At 39.7% G+C, this 19,987-nt stretch overlaps 1 protein-coding gene across 1 annotated transcript in view; it reads left to right on the top strand.

Moving 5' to 3' along the window:
* Positions 1–19,987, top strand: part of LOC128687055 (organic cation transporter protein-like) — a 227,022-nt gene that overhangs the window by 93,275 nt on the left and 113,760 nt on the right. The window lies entirely within an intron of this gene.

Raw genomic sequence — 19,987 nt, 5'->3', positions numbered from 1 at the left:
AACATTTACCATAACTCATGTAATAGTTGTCTTGCCAGAAGACCACAGAAACCCTAATTCAGAGACTCACTAGCATGCAATAACCATTCCCATCTTTCAGAGCAAAAGCACTGTACTTCAAACCTTCAGAAATGGTTCCTGTGGTCTAATAATGTTAGTCAGACATTTTTATCCAAACAGCTACAGGAATAATTAAGTACCGTATTAGATACCGAACAGCAGCTCAGTTGGAATTGAGTGATCCTCTCTTAATAAAGATTTTATATTTTTCTATATTATTATTATTATTATTATTATTATTATTATTATTATTATTATTATTATTATTATTATTATTATTATTATTGTTGTTGTTATTATTATTATTATTATTATTAATATAATTTCCATAAAAATGATAAAGCACCTATGAAGACCGTAAGTTCGATCCATGGAAGAAAGGGGTAAGTGCCCTTCCTTGGATCAAAAGTCTCTCAACCAAATCTAGCAATATCTGTTGAAGGGATATCTCTTGAAATTCTGGCAGTGAGAGTTGAATATAGCTTTGCGTTAAATGGGTGGTAGATCAACCGTTCACTATTTCTTAAGTTGAATGCTTTACAAAAGTTTATACCTTCATATCGTATATGATTTGTTGTGTCCGTCCTTCCTCTAGTCAGCAGTAGTGGAGACAGAGTCTGTGTGGCGACCGTCACTATGCGCTGCCTTTTTTAGGGGTCATCTTACCCTCTATACCCTCTACATAGAGCAGGCCCCTCCTGCCTGTCCCAACTACTGGACCAGTATGACAAGGTTTTGGATGCTTTGGAAGACAAACAAAATGTGGATGCCTTATTCACAGACGTTTTGAAAGTCTTCGAAATACGTAAAAGAGATTACCAGTAGACCCCTGGCTGTCTTCACGAAGGCACTGGACAGGCACCTAAAGTAAGTACCTAACCAGTTTGTGCAGCCAGCAGTAACAGCATGGATGATAAGACACTGATCCACCAGGAGGCCTGATCACAGACCGTGCTGCGGGGGCGTTGATCCCCGAAACTCTCTCCAGGTATACTCCAGGTATAGCCAGTTCAAGAAGATACGTTTTGTTAGGTATGACACATATGCAACAGTTAGGTATCTTGATTTCAAATGCTTCACCTACACAGTAGACCAGGGCTACTCAACTGGCGGCCCACGGTCCGAATCCGGTCCTTCTGAGTGTTCTAGTTGGACCGCGGGCTTCAGGAGAAAGTTTAGTTAAATAACAGGTGTTACCACACTCAGGATCAGGTGGTACACAAGAGCAGGATTAATACATTATTCTATCTGAATAGAATGCATGCACAATGGAATACAGTATTCTAACATAGCTAAATAGTGATATTATCTTCCATTCAATTGTAATTCATATTGGTAATTATCACTTGTGCATTGAAGATGGCATTTTTTGGTATTTAGGAAGAGTTGGGCCGCATATGGTCTGGGAAGTCTGACGACCTTGGTTCAACTTTGAATTTCGGGAAAAGTTGTGCATTTTCCTTTGTGCAAGGTATGATTTCGGGTTTTCATATTTTCTTTTTAGCAAATTTGATTTTAATTTGCTGTGCCCACCTCTTTGGTGGGCTCAGTTCGGTAACATCATGGAGACTATTATGAAGCTAGTAAACTTCCGTCGATCAGCGTCAGCACTACAACACCGTCTACTCCGAAGCTTGCTAACTGAGGTCGATACTATGGCGATTTACCTGTGTACAACAATGTTGAGATGATTGAGTAAGGAAAGGTTTTGGAGCAATTTTGGGCAATCAGGAAAGAGCTACAGACTTTCCTCAAGGATCAAAACAATGTGAAAGCAAAGATGTTTTCTGATTTTTTTGAAGATAACAAGAAAATGGAGAGTGTTGGATTTTTGGCAGACATAATGTCACATCTGAACGATCTTAATGTTAAACTGCGATGGGAAAAACACACGATCTTCAACGCTTCGAGTTTTCCTGAAGAAATTGGAACTTTTCGCTAAAGATGTTCAGAGCCAACTTTTACATTTCCCCAGACTTTTGGAGCAACGTAATGATGAAACAGATGCTAAATATGTCTATTTTATTGAGAAGCTGATAAAAAATTCAAGTTACGTTTTGATGACTTTGTTTTTGGAAAACAGTTGCTGGTGTTCGTTCAAAACCCCTTTCTAGTGGTGGATATCACAGAATTCTCAGTCGAACTAAAACAAGCCTTCATTTGGGTAAATACTGCAAAAATACAGTTGGAACTCATTGACTTTCAAGAGAATGTGACGCTGAGACTAGTACCCTGTTATTATGCACCAGAAACATTTTGATCAAAGAAAGGATCCCCTGTGAATTTCTCAAAGCTTCACAAATTAGCAGTCCAGATTCTCCAGTATTTGGGTCGACCTACTGCTGCGAGTCTGCGTGAAAAACAAGTTCCGCTCCTGTATAACCAATGAACACCTCCACCACTGTCTTCCACTAGCTATTACTCCATTAGTACCAAGGTTTCGGGAATTAACACGAAGCAAAAAGTGTCATTTCTCTCACTAAATTAGCATAACAGAAAAACAGTACACAGGCACCAGTAGACCGTACAAAGACAACTTATCTACAGTCATACATAGATTACAACAGTCTTGTTGATCTTTACATGTTAAAATTCGATTTCTTTTTTAAATTAGACTTCAAATCGTGTTGTAGTATAATTTTTTATTATATATCAGTCTGTTAATCAGTATATATATATATATATATATATATATATATATATATATATATATATATATATATATATATATATATATATATATATATATATATATATATATACATATATATATGTATATATATATATATATATATATATATATATATATATATATATATATATATATATATATATATATATATATATATATATATATATTCAGTTTAAAAATTCCATTTAAACCAATTTGAGTTAAAAAATCCAAAAGTTGTTCGATATATGTAAAAATTATTTTTTCCAACTATTTATCTTCATATTTTGTAAAGTTTTATAAGACGAGGAGTGAAAATAAAGTTCATAGAAAATGATGAATACTCTGACCTACACCTGGACTTGTTGCTATCCATGATTTCGTTTAAATAATGTATCCGGACCTTTGCATACATTGGTACTTGTCCAAGTGGACCTTTGCTCATAGTAGTCGAGTAGGCCTGTAGTAGGCGGAGCGTGATGGACTGATTACATCATCTTCACATCTCTTCTGCTTCTACCAACTTTTCTGTACTAGACTGAAGAAGCCTACTGTATAGGCGAAACGTTTCGAAATAATGATACCCAACTGTTGTATATGTGTTTTACCTAACAACCTGTCGGTATTTTGTACATTTTCCTGGTATACACCTTTATGACCAGTTCAGGTTAGTAAGTGTTATGGTAGGTTTTCATGTTATTACCAAGGTGATCTCGGCAGCTCAGGCAGACTAGAAGACACACTCAATAATTATTCTAATGACTATTTTTGTTATTTATTTTTCTTTTATCCTTTCTCTTATATTTATCTTTTGATCTTCACATCATCACCTGCTATTACTCTCCCACTTCCCCCAAACCTTTCTTCCTCTCATACAGCCGAACACACACTCTCATACTCAAACATGCACAAACACTCACACACAAACACTCACATGCATGCAAAAGCATGTCAGTACTCCTAATATACTGTCGATGCTATCTGTAGCCATGCTAGGTGTTCTAGTGGTACACTCTGTAATCATTATTTTACTACATGTAAACCACACAATAACCAAATTCTGTAAACTCAGCATTGTAATCCTTATAGAGAATAAACTTTGAATTTGAATTTGAATATAATTATACCAGCCGGTATGATGGTTGATGTGGTGTGTCTCCTATGTAGTGTGCCTCCTGTGACTCATATTCTGTGCATGTCTCTGCAGCTAGAGTCAGTTGCAAGCAAGCTACTGACCAAGACAGGTCAGACTCGATAGATCACTTTTTATCTCCACACCATACATGAGGCAACTAGAGCAATTACCAGTATTATTTCAGTCCCATATCACTTCCCAGTAAACTCACAACAAACATTCACATTCCCAGATGCAAACACACAAACTCACCCAAGGAACTTTTCTCCTGTTCACCTGCATCACTCTGAAGACTTCATCGAACGTGTTCACCCTCTTTCGATCAGTAGTTGCTTGACGTTGAGTTACAGGTCGAAGGGTTACTTCATCTCCCTATACCCGCTGATGTCTTTCTTGTCCTTACATGCCTTTGAGTTCAGTTTTACTCCCTTTCATTTGAAAGTAAGTTTTATTCTCAAACCTTCGGTGTTGTTATTGACTCTCCTCTATCCCGTGTTCTTGCTGACCTTTATATACTTGGAAACTGTTCTACTTCCTACTATTGGTGTGTGACTTCAGCTTTGGCTATGCTATGTAAAGGACATTTCTGCTCTTTGGCACCATGACTCTAGTTTCTTCCAACCATTTCTTGATGGCCTTAACAATCTTGCTCTTTCCATCAGGTTCAAAGTGGAATGGAAATCTAACTTATTGTTTTCTTTCCTTGATATACATGTCCATCGCGTGGGTACAGTCTTTTCTTTATATCGTTTATCACAAGCCTATGCACAGTGGCATGTACATTTACAAAGTTTTGTACAGTGCTCTCTCTGTCAAGAAAAGTGTTGGATACCTTTTCGGTTTCATAAACTCTGCATTCTCACATATTAAACGGATTTTCTTCCAAAACTCTCTCCTGTTGGTAGAATTACCGACAATCTGTTAGGTAAAAGGACACGAATGCAACTAATGTGGCATTTTATCGTGGCAACGTTGCACTCTGCAGGTGCTTTGTCAAGCCGTTAAAAATAATATTTGGACACAGGCTTAGAGTGAAGTGTAGTAGCTGTAATACTAATGGTAGTTGGGGTGGTAGTGATACAGGTGATAAAAAATGTCGACTTGTACGTGGGTAAAAATGTTATTAAAGCTATTGCCTTGGTAGCACAAAAGTTGGTTGGGCAAACATTTCTGGTTGGATTAGAGAAGGTCTGTGTCAGTGTTCCTCCTTTTATGTTCTTATGTTGTATCAGCAACAGCAACTATGTAATGGAAAATTTATTGTTTTGAGGAGGATTCTTTCTAATACTGCAGAGATGATGAAGCTGCCTTTAGTTTGCATAATTGTATTAGAAACAGCGATTAATTAATGATAATTCAAGGCATTTACGTCTGTGGAAATTAGGTTCTTTGATCACTAGTCGGGCGTCGCTGAATTTCATGAGGTGATTGGGGGAATTCCGGTACAGTGCGCAGGCGTTGTTCAAATTATCTTTCCTACATGGATTAATGTGTCCATTGAGGTGTGTTTCGAGGGTCCTTGCTGTTTCACCCACATACATGTTGTCATAGCCTCCACAAGGTTTAGTGTAAACCCTTGCATTGACTAGATCATGGAGTAAACCCTTGCATTGACTAGATCATGGTGTAAACCCTTGCATTGACTAGATCATGGAGTAAACCCTTGCATTGACTAGATCATGGAGTAAACCCTTGCATTGACTAGATCCTTTATGGAAGTGCTGGATCGAATGGCGACTCTAGTGTTAGTTTGCTTGAGTACTTTACAAACGTTCAATGAAACCTGGCTTGTGGGAAGAATTATAACTTTGTTAGGGGTAGTGTTAGTGCATGGAGAATTAATGATCAGAAGGGCTCTTTTCTTGTGGCTTTGATGAAAAAGAAAGGAAAATGTAAATCAGTGAAGGATTGGTGTATGCATATTTCTCGTCAAGAAACTCAGGACTACAAATTTGGTATGCGCTTAGGAAAAATCTGATGATGATGATGTCTCTTTTGATCTTAATATCTTGACTGGAATAGAAATGAGTGAGATCATTTTTGTTTGTAGGTTTACAGTAAACCTGAAATCTTAGAGTGTTATCTTCTTTGCAAATGAGGACGTCTTGTAAAGGTAGCTTGTCGTTGGAATCTTCTTTCCAACAAAGACATTTGTTAACGACACAGTGAAGCCAGCCAGTGAAGACACCCCAGCGAAAACTATCTCTGTTAAGGCCGTCGAGAACGTCATGCACACCGCCAGTCGAGGTAAGAACATTCTTTTAGTTGGGGACATTCAGATTTAGTTTATGTATAGGGCTTTTTGTCTTAGAGATAGGAAGAGGAGGCAAAGGGTGTGTTATCCTGGGGCTGGGATGAAGGATATTTTTAGCCGTCCAGACGATATCATGAGAGGTAATGGGAGCAATCCTATTATCTGTCTCAGTGCTGGAGGCAATGATGTTGGCAGATGTAGGAGTGAGGACCTGATTAGAAGGTATAGGTTAGCAATATACATAATTAGGAAGAAGGGAAGGAATCCTGTAATACATGGTATTTTGCCAAGAAGAGTTGGAAATGAATGGTTGTCCCAGGCAATTGGTGTCAATTGCTGGCTGGACAAATGCTGTGAGGAAAACGTAGTAACATGCACTGACAACTGAGACCTCTTCTATGACAGAAATGGCATATACACAAGGGATGAGGTTCACTTATCTAGGTCTTGGGTGGGGGCACTGGCCACTGCGGTGGAGGGAGCTGTTAGGGCTTTAAACAAGAAATAGTTAGTGGCATAGGCTTTGCGGGGGGGGGGAGAGAACAATGAAGTCCCAGTGTAGTAATATTGTGAGTCTTAAGGAAACCAGTAATAGGCAGAATGAGATGGATATTGGAAAGCCATTGGCACTTAGTGAGAAGGACAGTAATAGGTATAGAGGAAAAACAGAAATGTGCAGGAAGGGAAAAGAAAAAGGAGGGTCTCTAAATTTATATTATACTATCAGCCATAGTGCTAGGAATAAGATGGACGAGTTGAGATTAGATGCAAGTAATATTGACACATTTGCCATAAATGAGACGTGATTTAATTAATACGAGAAATCGGGACACGCCTACTAAATATCACATTCAGCATTGTTCCAAGTAAACAAAAGTATTGGGAAGGGGGGTGTGGTGGCACTGTATGTCCTAGCTCACTTCAGCTGTTGCATAAAAACGGGTATAAAGTCTGAAATAACACATCAGTTACACAACCCAGGGTAACACGGGCTTAGAGTAGGTGGTTCCTGCCTGTCCCAGCTCATTGACCATTATGACAAGGTCCTGGATACTGTAGAGGATAAACAAAATACATATGTAGTATACACAGACTTTGCAAACGCTTTCGACAAATGTGACCATGATGTCATAGCACAAAAAATGGGTGATAAAGAAATAACAGAAATAGTTGGTAGAGGGATCTATAACTTCCTGACAAATAGAACACAAAGAATAACAGTAAACAGAGTATCGTCCCAGGCAGCCACGGTAAAAAGCTCTGTTCCACAAGGCATAGTTCTCGCTCCCATTCTTTTCCTCATCCTCATTTCTGACGTAGACAGAGATGTAAGCCATAGCTCTGTGTCGTCCTTTGAAGATGACACCCGGATTACCATGGCAGTGACCTCCATCGAAGACACCGCAAGACTCCAAGCGGCCATCAACCAAATCTTTAATGGGCAACTCAAAACAATATGAAATTCAATGAGAAGAAATTTCGACTACTCAGATATGGGAAACTTGAGGAAATTAAAAATGTATCAGGGTATACGACAAATTCTAACCATACAATAGAGCGGAAAGTAATGTGAAGTACCTGAGAGTAATAATGTCAGAGGGTCTCGACTTCAAAGACCACAACAATGTATCTACCTCATCCGCTAGGAAAATGATAGGATGGATAGTGAAAACCTTCAAAACTAGGGACGCCAAGCCCATGATAACATAAGAACATAAGAACATAAGAAAGAAGGAACACTGCAACAGGCCTACTGACCCATGTGGAGCAGGTCCATGTCTCCCCCGGATTAGACCAATGACGCACACCCCGGATTATCCCAATGACCCACCCAGCCTGATCCTCCATTGAAGGATGGAGCACTGCACCAGACCCAGCAGCACAAGCTAATCAGGTCCAACTCACACCTACCCACACCCTCTCATGTATTTATCTAACCTATTTTTAAAACTACACAACGTTTTAGCCTCAATAACTGTACTCGGGAGTTTGTTCCACTCATCCACAACTCTATTACCAAACCAGTGCTTTCCTACATCCTTCCTGAATCTGAATTTTTCCAACTTGAAACCATTGCTGCGAGTCCTGTCATGGCTGGAAATTTTCAGCACGCTATTTATATCCCCTTTATTTATTTCTGTTTTCCATTTATACACCTCGATCATATCCCCCCTAATTCTACGCCTTTCGAGACAGTGCAGATTCAGGACCCTCAGTCTATCCTCATAGGGAAGATTTCTGATACATGGGATCATCTTTGTCATTCTCCTTTGTACGTTTTCCAGAGCATTTATATCCATTCTGTATTACGGTGACCAGAACTGAGCAGCATAGTCTAAATGAGGCCTAACCAAGGATATATAGAGTTGAAGAACAACCTGAGGACTTCTATTATTTATACTTCTAGATATGAAGCCAAGAATTCTGTTAGCTTTATTGCGAACACTAATGCACTGTTGTCTTGGTTTTAGGTTACTGCTAACCAGAACTCCTAAATGTTTTTCGCAATCAGTAGTATTAAAGATTTACATTATTTAGTTTATAAGTGGCATAGTTATTTAACTGTCCAGCATTTAGAACTTTGCATTTGTCAACATTAAACTGCATCTGCCACTTCTCCGACCATTGCGTCAGTCTATTCAAATCATCTTGGAGTGCTCTAATGTCCTCATTAGAATGAATTGGACGGCCTATTTTGGTGTCATCAGCAAATTTGCTTATGTCGCTATTTATTCCCTCATCTATGTCGTTTATGTAAATTGTGAACAACAACGGGCCCAACACTGACCCCTGAGGAACACCGCTTGTGACGTGCCCCCTTTCTGATTTCTCCCCATTTATGCAAACTCTCTGCTGTCTATTTGTCAGCCATGCCTCTACCCAGGAAAAAATTTCTCCTCCTATTCCGTGTGCCCTAAGTTTCCTCAATAGCCTCTAGTGTGGAACTCTATCGAAAGCCTTACTGAAGTCCATATACACAATATCATATTCATTACCATGATCTATCTCTTCAAACACCTTAGTGGAAAAAGTTAGTAAATTCGTAAGACAGGAACGCCCCTTTGTAAAACCGTGTTGAGAATCATTAATCAATCTGTGCCTGTCAAGATGGCTACGAATTCCTTCTGCAAATATTGATTCCATAAATTTTCCCACTATGGAGGTAAGGCTTATTGGTCTTTAGTTCGAAGCCAAGGACCTGTCACCTGCCTTGTAAATAGGTGTTACATTTACCATTTTCCACTTATCAGGCACTATGCCAGTTTGTAGTGATATGTTAAAAAGATTAGCCAAAGGTATGCTAAGTTCCTCTTTACATTCCTTTAACACGCTTGCAAACAGTTCATCAGGCCTGGGGATTTGTTAGGTTTTAGTTTCTCTATTTGTCTGAGGACCATGTCACTAGTTACCGCAATCGTACATAGTTTATTATCATCCTGTTCTACATAATCTATTATTTCAGGAATATTGCTGTATTTTCCTGGGTGAAAACTGAGAGGAAGTAGGTATTTAGAATTTCACACATATCCTTATCACCGTCAGTGATCTGGCGAGAGTTACTCTTAAGTGGGCCAATCTTGTCCCTAATCTTACTTCTGTATACCTGAAAGAACCTTTTTGGGTTAGTCTTTGAATCCCTTGCGACCTTAGCCCCATAATCCCTTTTTGCTTTTCTTATTACATTTTTTATTTCTCTCTTTAATTGAATATATTAGTTTCTTAACTGCTCATCCCCTCTTTTGATACGCCTATATATGCCTCTCTTTTGACCAATGAGATGTTTTAATCTATTGTTCATCCATTTGGGATCATTTTTGTTAGATCTAATTTCCCCACTCGGAACAAAAGTTGTCTGGGCAGATAGGACTATGCTCTGAAAAACGTGATATTGGCAACCAAGATCACCTACCTGACCCATAGTCAGGACATCCAAATTTAGCCCGCCCAAGTAATTTTTCAGTCCCATGAAGTCGGCCAAGCGAAAATCTGGGACAGAGATTTGATTGAAGTTATCTGGGTAATTCCATGATATATTGAAACTAAGTGATTTGTGATCACTTTCCCCAAGCTCATCATTAACCTCAAGATTTTTGATTAGTGAATCTTTGTTGGCAAGAACCAGGTCAAGCAAATTGTTTCTCCTAGTTGGTTTTGTCACAACCTGTTCTAAAAAGCAATCCTGAACCGTATCAAGAAAGTCACTAGACTCAAGATTTCCTGTCATATTGTTCCAATCAATTTGTCTAAAGTTAAAATCTCCCATTATCACAACATTTTCATATCTAGATGCCTTATGAATTTCGTCCCATAACAGCTTACGGCACTCCCTATCAAGGTTTGGGGGCCTATAAATCACACCCAAAATCAATTTGTCACGTCCCTCGAGAAACTGTAGCCAAACAGATTCTGTGTTCGATGTTTCTAATCTTATATCATGTCTAAGACAACAATTTAAATTTTCTCTGACATACATCGCCACACCACCACCCTTCCTGTTGATCCTATCAGTGTGGAATAGTTTATAACCCTGTATGTTGCATTCAGAAGGCATTTCTCTTTCTTTCAGGTTGAACCAGGTCTCTGTTATACCAATAATATCTATATTACCTACACTTGCAAGTAATTTTAGCTCATCTGTCTTATTTCTTAGACTCCTACTGTTTGTATAGTAAACCTTAAGGGAGCTAGTCACTCGTTGCCCTCTACTATAACTCTCTTTGTTTATTGATCAATTGATTTGCCATTACTAGCAACTTTATTTTGGATATTGTCTTTTAAACATATCCCTGAGGTATCTCAGTAATAACTGCTGTCTTTAACTCTAATGCTGCAGCCTGATTGTTTCCCACAAACACCCATACCTCTATAATCTATCAGTTTAAATTCCTAGACAAGTCATCAATTACCCTCTCAATTGAATTGGCTAATGCAACCACTCCATCCCCAGAGAGATGAACCCCATCCCTTGCAAACATATCACGTTTGCCAAAGAATAGGTCCCAGTTATCAATGAATGGGATTGCAAGTTCCTTGCAGTACCTGTCTAGCCAGCAATTTATACCAATTGCCCTAGACATCACATCCATTCATTGCCCACTCCCTTTCTAGGCAAGATGCTATATATGATTGGGATCCCTCCCTTAGACCTAAGTACTTCTATGGCTGACCTGTACTTATCCAGCAGCTTCTCTCCCCTGCCCTTCCCAATGGCATTACCCCCAGCACTAAGACAGATAATGGGCTTGTTCCCATTACCTGCCATAATATTATCCAACCTGCTGACTATGTCGCCAACTCCAGCTCCAGGAAGACACACTCTCTGTTTGACCTTTCTGTCTCTGTTACAAAATGCACGGTCCATATATCTTACCTGAGAATCGCCTACTATTAAAATATTCTTACCTTGATTAGCAGGGGAATCAGTGGTACCTTCAACCTCACTAACCACTGAAGTACATTCATCTTGGAGAACAGAGAATCCATTTCCTACCTTCACATCTTCTCTATCAACTCTCCTCATCTTCCTTCTTCCTGAACTGTGAACCACTTGCCACTTAAAGCGGCTGCCACTCTCACTGCTGGTGACCATTCCTACCTTACCAGCTAAATCCTTCTCACACTCGCTCCCAAACTCATCTATGCGAAGCTTCAGCTTCCTATTTTCCTCCTGAAGAAGTAGAATCTCCTTCTTCAACACTTGAACCTGGGATTTTAAAGTACTACAACAAGCCATGGTGCTTGGTAACAGCCCACGCTAACTCCCAAGAGCTTAGGCAGGTATGACCGCACGTGAGTGTAGAAAGAACTTTCACGGTTCACACAGATACGATAAAGCACCTAAATTACTGGGAACTGTTGAAGGACCTTGATCTGTATTCCCTGGAACGCTGGCGAGAGAGATGCATGACAATATACACTTGGAAGGTCCTGGAAAGATTGGTACGAAACCTGCACACGAAAATCACTCCCTATGAGAGCAAAAGACTCGGCAGGAGATGCAACATCCCCCCGATGAAAAGCAGTGGCGCCACGAGTTCATTGAGAGATAACATAATAAGTGCCTGGGGCTCAAGACTGTTCAACTGCCTCCCAGCATACGTAGACCCTTGGCTGTCTTTAAGAAGGCACTGGACAGGCACCTAAAGTCAGTACCTGACCAACCGGGCTGTGGTTCGTACGTCAGCTTGCGTGCGGCCAGCAGTAGGGGTCTGGTTGATCAGACCCTGATCCATCATGAGGCCTGGTCTCAGACCGAGCCGCGGGGGCGTTGACCCCCGAAACACTCTCCAGGTAAACTCAAGGTTGTTTATTTGGATTTTAGTAAGACCTTTGATAGAGTACCGCACCAGAGACTGTTAAAGAAAGTGGCAGCTCATGGCACTGGAGCAAAAGTGCTGTCATGAATCGAGTCATGGCTCACCAACAGAAAGCAGAGAGTGTGCATAAATGAGGTAAAATCGGAGTGGGAATCTGTAACAAGTGGCGTTCCGTTATTATTTATACATCAATGATCTTGACTAGGGAATCACTAGTGATATGAGCAAATTCGCTGATAACACGAAGATGGGTAGGATAATCGATTCAGACGTAGATGTCACGGAACTTCAGGAGGAATTAAACAAACTCATTTCGTGGTCAGAAAAGTTGGAGATGCAGTTCAAAGTGCAAAGTTCTGAAGCTTGGAATGTTCACTTATAAGCTAAATAATGTAGAAATTAGCTGTACAGTATGCGAAAAGGACTTGGGGGCTATAGTAACCTGCAACCTTAAACCAAGACAGCAATGCCTAAGTGTACGTAAAAAGGCAAATATATTCATGGGATTTATATCAAGAAATGTAAGCAACAGAAGTTCAGAGGTTATACTGCAGTTTTACATATCATTAGTGAGGCCTCACCTAGATTATGCAGCTCAGTTCTGGTCTCCATATTACAGAATAATAATAATAATAATAATAATAATAATAATAATAATAATAATAATAATAATAATAATAATAATAATAATAACAATAATAATAATAATAATATAATAATAATAATAATTTATTTTGACATGATACAAAGAAATATAATAATAGTTGGGTGTACATGTCAAAAGCCCATGTATTTGCAAAACATTTCGGGCAAAAAACTAACTTTAGATTAATAAGGCAATAACAGTACATATGATCATTGGATGAGTTACAATGAATACATGAGAACTGAGTATTCTAATGGGTCATTCATTGAGAATACGTACAATTTTGATTATTACCCTTAGGCGGACACAATGGATTGAGTACAGATATTGAGAGTATGTATTGATTATACGGATTGATAGTCATACCTATGTTCATGATACTGAGAAAATGCATGTATAGTTTTTACATATATATTTATGATGGGCTGAGATAGGTTAAGGAGATAAGGTGTTTTAAACTGTAATTTTAAAAATGTTAGCTGAGTCAGTAGTTCCGGAGATTTCTGGCAGAGAGTTCCGGATTTTGGGCCCATTTAAGTACAACGAATTTTTGGAAAGACATGGGAAATGACAAAAGTCGTATCATCAGCAAAGAGAATAGACTTAAGTTGTTGTAATACGTTTGGAAGATCGTTTATGTATAAAAAGAAAAGGAGGGGGCCAAGAACGCTACCTTGTGGTCCATCAATGTCCAGGAGTCTTGTTGAGGAGGTTACGTCCTTGACAGAGACGTATTGCATTCCATTGGTAAGGAAGGACTTGATAAATGTATGTTCATGGCCTCTTATACCGTAATCATCAAGCTTGAGGAGTAGGATGCTGTTATTTACTGTATCAAAAGCAAGCTTTCTTAAGGTCGATAAAGAGCCCAAGCGGGAATTTGTTTATTTTTTTTTCCAGTGCTGTGTATAGTAGGTGTATCTTTTTTATTATTGCGTCATTTTCGCTTTTGTTTATCCTGAAGCCAAACTGGCAGGGGTTGAGGATGCTTTGTGATGTTATGAAGGAGTATAACCTTCAGTGTACGAGTTTCACAAAGATTTTGGAAAGTAAAGGCAAGTTTGATATTGGTCTATAATTGTTTACATCTGTTGGGTCTCAACCTTTGTGTATTGGTGTAATCCTTGCTATTTTGTGTGATGTCGGGAAAGTGTTGGTTTCTAGGGATTTGTGGGTGAAAGAATCTGAGCCGCTCATTTATACATTAGTGGCAGTACTTGGGATACATTTCCTGATTTGTTTCTTAGTGAGTTAATAATCATGGTAACTACAGTGAGCTATTTTGGTGTAAGATAGTGGGATGTTGGAATTGGAATTTTACTGGCGAGATTTGATCCTATGGTTGAGAAGTCATTTAACTTGTTAGCTGTATCAATAAGTTGGAGTTTCGGTTCTTTTGGTTTAGTTAGTAAAATATTACCAGCTCTGTTCGGTTTGTGGTGCCCAGGATCTGAGAGAGTGTTTTCCAGGTCATTTTTATGTCTCCTCTCGTTTTAGTGAATCTATTAGCATAGTACAGTTGAAAACATTCAGCGAAGAATGCCAAAATTAATACATACAATTACAAATCCTCTTTATGATGAAAGATTGAAGTCCCTTAAATTACATTCACTTGTAATACGAAGAATGAGGGGAGACATAATCGAAGTGTATAAGTGGAAGATGGGTATTACAAGGGGGATATGAATAAAGTCTTGAGGATAGCCCTCTAAGAGACAACCCGCAATAATGGATTTATATCAGATAAGTTTTGATTTAGAAAGGATATAGGAAAGTATTGGTTTGTTAATAAGGTAGTTGATGAGTGGAACAGTCTGCCTAGTAGGGTTATTGAAGCTAAATTTCGCGTGGTTCAAATTTAGGTTGGACAAATACATGAGTGAGAGGGGTTGGATTTGAGTGGGACTTGCACATGAGTAAATAAATTTATGAAAGCCTGGGTAGGGTTGAAAACGGGTTGGACAAATATTCTGTTAGTGGGATGGACTTTTGAAGTACCTGCCCAGTATGGGCCAACAGGCCTGCTGCAGTGGTCCTTCTTTCGTATGTTCTTATTTTCTTATGATGTTGGCGAAGTTTTCAGCTTGTAGGTGTTCCTTATACAACTTGGCTAGGAGGGTGCTGTTGGTGGACTCCATTCCCATACCGATTTTTTTTTTTTTTTTTTTTTTTTTTGTAGAGCTTGTTATTGAAAGGAAAACAGTTGAAATTAATGCAGAGTTAATCAAGTCAATAAAATTACCAGGAGGTAGAGGAAAATTAAGGTCCTGATTGACTTAACGTCGTAGAACGTTAATGGCTTGTGTGGTGGGCACTTTAGTGCCCACCACACAACCCATTAATGTTTTATTTTTATTTCAGAGGGAAAGGTCTCTGATGCGGTTGTGAAGTTCGCCTGAATGCTTCAGATGAGCGGGGTTGATGATCCCCAGTAGGCAGGAAAGATGTTTGGCAAGAACTCTGGCTAGTCTGAGTAATGCACTGCCTATACCTGATGTGATTGGTCTGAGAGGAATATTATGTTTATGGGTATTAGGTAAACTATTCATGTGTGCTGGTTTAGGGTTGCTGGGTATCAAGCGCGGAAGTTTCTTCCCCTCACTAGCGCATTTCTGTATTTGTCTGGTTTTATACAGGAAATCTTTGGTGAGTGTCTCCCACTGTTGTGGATTGGTGGGGTCGTATGTAGACCGGTCATTCAAAAGGTCCATCATGTTGGTGTTGTGTTTACTGCTGTTGAGTATAACGACTCCATCTCCTTTGTCTGCAGTGTTGACGATAATATTTGAGTTAATAGCAAGATCCTTAAGGGGACTGATTTACCGCCTAGAAAGATTATTAAAAGGCTCACATAATGATGCGGTGAGAATGCCCTGTATATAACTCTTCTGGAGTTTATTGTCACTGCGTCTGTGGCTCTGAGATTCTCGCCCGATTTCCTTCCATCGACTGTTAGTGCAGAAGAACTGAAGCTTGCGAATGAGTTTAATCTTCTGTTGGAGGTTGGCCGTGGTTACTGTGCTGAGATTATGCTCAGCAGTGTGGTGGCCATTATGAACATTGACCCTCATATTCCTTGTGATTTCAGTGGATTCCTTAGCCATATTAAAAAGTTCGTCAATACACACAGTTAAGTAACTTTTGTAGCTGGAGAGAAAGGGTGTCTGGGGTTTTAGGGTTGTGTAGGAGTAGATTTAGAAATCACCTCCTCAACCAGGCAATCTTGTTGGAAGTTGTCTGTTGCGAAAACTGTGAGCACGACGAAGCATGTCCAAATAACGTCTGCATAAAATGTTCATTATGTTGCGATGTCCGACAGATTGTATTAGTGTTGGTAGAATTACCGATAATATGTTTTTTATACCTGGAGTATAACTGGAGAGGGTTTCGGGGGTCAACGCCCCCGCAGCTTGGTCTGAGACCAGGCCTCGTGGCGCATCAGGGTCTGAGCAACTAGGCTGTTACTGCAGGCCACATGCAAACAGACGTATGAATCACAGCCCAGCTGGTCAGGTACTGACTTTAGGTGCCTGTCGAGTGCCTTCTTGGAGAGATCAAGGGGTCTATTGGTAATCCCCCTTATGTATGCTGGAAGGCACTTGAAAAGTCTTGGGTGTGACACATTTTGTGTTGTCTCTCAGTGCACTCGTGGGGCCCCTGCTTTTCATTGGGGAAATGTTGCATCTCTTGCCAAGTCTTTTGCTTTCATAGGGAGTGATTTTCGTGTGCAAGTTTGGTACTACTCCCTATAGGATTTTCCAAGTGTATATTATCATGTATCTCTCTCGCCTGCATTCCAGGGAATACAAATCAAGAGACTTCAACCGTTCCCAGTAATTTAGGTGCCTTATCGTACTTATGTGTGCCGTGAAAGTTCTTTGTACACTCTCCAGGTCATCAATTTCGCCTGCCTTGCAGGGGGCAGTTTGTGTATAGCAGTATTCCAACCGAGAGAGAATAAACGATTTGAAGAGAATCATCATGGGATTGGCATCCCAAGTTTTGAAGGTTCTGATTATCCATCCCATCATTTTCCTAGCAGATGCGGTAGATACAATGTTGTGGTCTTTGAAGGCGAGATTCTCTGACATTATCACTCCAAGGTCCTTCACATTACTTATTCGTTCAATGGTATGTTTAGAATTTGTTGTATACCCTTATACAGTTTTAATTTCCAATCTTAATAGTTGAAATTTCTCTTCATTGAACTTCATATTGTTTTGATTGGCCAATTTGAAGATTTGGTTGATGTCTGCTTATAGTCTTGCGGTGTCTTCGATAGAGGTCACTGTCGTGGCAATCCAGGTGTCATCCGCAAAGGAAGACACGGAGCTATGGCTTACATCTCTGTCTATGTCCGATATGAGGATGAGGAATAGATAACAAAAAACGGCGCAATACCGTTACTGGAACAATACACAAAAAACCCGCACACAGAAGAGAGGAACTTACGACGACGTTTCGGTCCGACTTGGACCATTTACAAAGCCACACCAAGTGACTTTGTAACTGGTCCAAGTCGGACAGAAACGTCGTCGTAAGCTCCTCTCTTCTATGTGCGGGTTATTTGTGTATGAGGAATAGGATGGGAGCAAGTACTGTGCCTTGTGGAACAGAGCTTTTCACTGTAGCTGCCTCGTACTTTATTCTGTTTACTATTACTCTTCGTGTTCTGTTTGTCAGGAAATTATAGATCCATCTACCAACTTTCCCTGTTATTCCTTTATCACGCATTTTATCAGCTATTACACCAAGGTCACACTTGTCGAAGGCTTTTTGCAAAAGTCTGTGTATACTACATCTGCATTTTGTTTTTCCTCTATAGAATCCAGGACCTTATCCTAGTGCTCCAGCAGCTGGGGCAGGCAGGAGCGACCTGCTTTAATCCCGTGTTGTCCTGGGTTGTGTAACTGATGGGTATCTAGGTGGTTGGCGATCTTGTTTCTTAGAACCCTTTCAAAGATTTTTATGATATGGGATGTTAGTGCTATCGGTCTGTAGCTCTTTGCAATTGTATAAGGACACAGACGCAAGTAATGTGGCATTTTATTGTGGCAACGTTTCGCTCTCCAGGATCTTTGTCAGGCCGTTACAAACAATGTACGGCAATCAGTCCCTCAGCCTTGAAGTTCATAATAAGCACCGTAGTCTTCCCTTTATGTCTTTGAATTATAATGATAAAGCCAATGGCAGGAGAAACGTCAACAAAAAAATACCCTGAGGTTGTGCATTTGTCTAAATCTTCCCACTGACTACTTCTCTTCCAAAACTGTCTGCCCTTCTTCTGGCCTCCACAGATGCTGTTTTGTGAAGGCATTCTTGATATACAACTTTCCTAATGTGAATCATAGTCCTGGCTTCATCTCAGTAGATGCCTTCCTTCCTCATTATATTGTCAAATCCTCCATGGTTCAGAGCACTCGAGACTTGACCTGATCTTTAACTCCTCCTCTCCTTACCTATATTTTCTTTGTTTTTACTTTTCTTCTGCCTAGGTGTGTTCTGTCCTTCAGTTTATTGCCCTAGGTTTTTAGTCCAAACCGTCATGAGCAATTAACTCTTCTGCAATGTTCTCTTCAATTGACCTCTTCGCTTCTGGGCCGAGAGGTTGTGCTTCGCTTTTGCTCCTGCATTCGTCAAACACCATTGATGGAGGACGGACGTTGGCTGCTGCACTCGCTATAGTTGGTATCACTGAGCGAATTTTGCAAGATGGCCCAGTCTACCAGGAGGAGGATAAACACTGTGTGTATTGAGGTGTTGAAAGGCGCAGTTTACAACACCAATGCGTCAGTTATGCTGTGTTACAAAAAACGCGATTTCTAAAAAGCTTAGAGATCTCCAGTGAATACTAGAAAGGACTGCCCTTCTAGCATCCAGCCTGTTACTGGGTTTTCGTAACAATTAGTCAGTATCCTTGTCCAATTATCCATTAGAATTCAATAAAAATTAATAGTGCTTCAGGATTACAACTGATAGGCTACTAACTAGAGAAATTAAAATTTAATAAATTTATTAATAATTAAGTTGTCCAGGCGTATATCAAATTAAATTAAATCAATATCAACAAAATAAGAATAATCACTTCTCTCGAGTACAATATTATTGTGCTGAAAGCACATATCACATTTATAATTCTTAAGTACCGTCTGGTACATTAACATTTAATAAGATATTACAGTTATGTACAAGTAAGTTTGTGTGTATGTGTGTAAGTACTCTAAATAGTTCGCTATGTCTCACGACTCGACTAGACTTAAACAAGTGACTGACAAAGTCCACTCACAAACTAACTTCTTGACCAACTGGCAATCAGAACAGTCTGCTTGAACAATAAAAAGAATGCTAAGCCCAATAGCAATATAACAAGCAAAAGTGACACAGAATCAGGAACAAGGAGATAATATAACGACACTAAGTAGGGACCATCTGCAGATCCTCCACAAAAGTCACACAACTCCCATACTACTGAATCTAAGTTCAGCATAAGAAAATCCCCGACTGTGACAGTACAAAGATACCAGTACAAGTTAGGTCAGAAGCTACAGCTCAGGACCTGAGTTACTCAGAGTGTCTATGCGACACACAACCTCAGTACAACGTCGAAAATCACTAAGTCTATACAATGTTCTGTGAACAGAGTTCTACAGAACCAACAATAAAGCTACAGAGACGATCTTCCAACAAGGGCCAATAAGGGAGAGTTAGGCACTTGTCAGGAATACGTCCAACCACCAAGCGAGTCTAGACCAGACTGAATACTTCAGGCGAGGTGAGAACCCCCCCCCCCCCATCACGTGATAGCTCTGTGGACAGTTGCTGCCCAGCAACAGAGAAGCTGGCAGAGTAACGAGCCACAAGCGATAATTACAGTAGTTAGACAATCAAGACTTGAACTACGAGC

Source organism: Cherax quadricarinatus, chromosome 30 (genome assembly GCF_038502225.1).
Source record: "Cherax quadricarinatus isolate ZL_2023a chromosome 30, ASM3850222v1, whole genome shotgun sequence".
NCBI classification, from domain to species: Eukaryota; Metazoa; Arthropoda; class Malacostraca; order Decapoda; family Parastacidae; genus Cherax; species Cherax quadricarinatus.
Note: the sequence above shows the minus strand (reverse complement) of the source record. Positions and strands in the feature narration are given on the sequence as shown.